The sequence below is a fragment of the Notamacropus eugenii genome, chromosome 2 (genome assembly GCF_028372415.1).
Source record: "Notamacropus eugenii isolate mMacEug1 chromosome 2, mMacEug1.pri_v2, whole genome shotgun sequence".
NCBI lineage: Eukaryota > Metazoa > Chordata > Mammalia > Diprotodontia > Macropodidae > Notamacropus > Notamacropus eugenii.
Window position 1 is genome coordinate 65,656,790 of NC_092873.1, and position 2,350 is coordinate 65,659,139.

Genomic DNA, 2,350 nt, shown 5'->3' on the forward strand with positions numbered 1-2,350 from the left:
TTTTTCTCAATGTTTATAACTGGTCATCACTGTATCTTTCCTAAGAGCTATTCAAGTGTGGTGGGGAACTAATTATAGCTTGACCTGAAGTGCAAGGGAGAAAAAGTCTAGTTATTAATGGTTTATGATTGAAGATCTAATGCTCTCAACAGGCAGCCTTCTCTGAACCACAACCTCAAAGCTTTTTGTTTTGTTTTGTTTTCTAATGTGTCCATGTGAGCACAAGTACAAGCACAAACTGTGTGAAATACATGAAGACCCAAATACGTAGCCTTACATGGATCTCTATTTTAACCATGCAAAGTCTATCACTTGTTTTTTCACCATTTCTCAAGTTTCTAAAAAGAAACAGACAATTACAATAGTTTGGTATTTAAGTCCCTTCTGCAAAACCTACACTAAGAATATCTGTTCTGTGTGTTCAAGTATTTTACTTGTCTTTTAATTTCTTAACATTGAAAAAACACCACTGTGTTCAGGTTAAAAAGCAATGCCCAAACGGATCTAAACATATATCTTACAAGCTAGTAGGAGTAGCATTCAGCTCTGCTATTGTACATTAACCCCCAGCAACCTGTGTCAATATACTTAAAATTTCTTCCCAATACTAAACAGTGAGTTGATAATTTTTACAATAAAAAAGTATTGCAAATAAAATTTGCAATAAAGTATTGCAATAAAATAGTATTGCATAGAGGTACCAGAAACTTCCTCATTGGAACTAAAAGATATTTACATTAAATTAAAAACCTGTTTTCAGGCCTATATCTGCCACATTTACAGCATTGTGCAATACATACTGTGACAAGGGGTACTCAATACCAGAAAGTAACCCAATTTGCTACATGAGAGTAAAGCAAAGGATGAACAGGAGGAAACAAGAGGAAGAGAAAAAAAGAGGGAGGAGGAATTTTATTGTTTCATTTCTGGTTTTGGAGCTAATTGGAAAACCAGTCTGGTCCTTCATAGAGCACATTCCCACTAGTGGCATAGGTAACTTGGATGTACCAGTTTCTGTGATGAAGAGAATACAGTCCAAGTCTATCTGTGGTTTCAGCTGCATTCATGACATTTGGAAGATCCTGTTGGATAGCAAACACTAATAAATGGAATCTCTAAGCTCATCCTCTGCCAGTATTCTCATCAGTTCTTCTCAGGATTCATTCATTCATTCTCCGTCATTATTGGCAGTCAGAAAAATCAGTCCTTGGCTGTTATGAAAGCAGTGGTGCAATGGGGAGCAGATCTTGTCCTGGCCACCTACATACCACACTGTGAAGCTAATGTTTTCGAACTACATTGAAATCTGTAGTCAGAACAATATTTTACCAAGCTTCAGTTTGTACAAAATGTTCGTCTTTCCTTCAGCATCCAGATCAACCATTAGAACTCACATTGCTTTTTGCCAAAGATCCCCTTGAGGAGGTTGGCAAATACATTTCCCATGTTCCAAGTGCAGTGTTTTGAACGTATGACAAAGAACTTCTGAGTCTCAGGCTTTCTATCTCTACACCCATGAGCAGCTGCTCCTCCTTCTTTTATATCAGCTCTACAGCCAGCATAAAGTTAAAAATCAAGAAATAGGCTGGAAAATGAGCAAACAAAAGAAAAAAATCCAGACTGTAAAAAGTTACTATGGTGAAAGGGAAGACAAAAATACAAACTCAGAGGAAGACAACAAAGCTAAAAGCCTTACATCCAAAACCTCTATGATAAATACAAATTGGCCCCAGACATTAAAAACTCAAATAGAATTTTAGAAACAAAGACAGCCAGAGTAAAAAATGGGAAGGGAAATGAGAGTGATGCAAGAAAATCATGAAAAGAAGAGTCAACAGCTTGGTATTGAAGAAAATAGCATCTTGAAAAGAAGAATAGGTCAAATAATAAAAGAGGGACAAAAATCCAATGAAGAGAAGAATGTCTTTAAAAACAGAATTGGTCAAATGGAAGAAGATCTACAAAAGTTCACTGAAGAGAAGAACTACTTAAAAATAGAATTGACCAAATGGAAAAGAAGGTATCAAAGCTCACTGAAGAAAATAATTCTTTCAAAATTAGAACTGAGCCAGTAGATTTTATGTGCCATCAAGAAACAATGAAACAAATAAAAAGAATGAAAAAATCGAAGAAAATGTGAAATACTGTGTTGGGAAAAAAAACTGACCTAGAAAATAGATCCAGGAGAGATAACTCAAGAATTATTGAACTACCTGAAATTCATGGCAAAAAAAATGTGGACATCATCTTTCAAGAAGTTAATAAGGAAAACTTCCTTGATATTCTGGAAACAGAGAGTAAAATAGAAACTGAAAAAATCCACCAAATCCAGGAATATAATGGCCAAATT

General features: G+C 35.3%; 1 pseudogene; it reads right to left on the reverse strand.

Moving 5' to 3' along the window:
• Positions 1–920: 920 nt before the first annotated feature.
• LOC140523507 (ADP-ribosylation factor 1-like) lies at positions 921–1,446 on the reverse strand (annotated as a pseudogene).
• Positions 1,447–2,350: the final 904 nt, after the last annotated feature.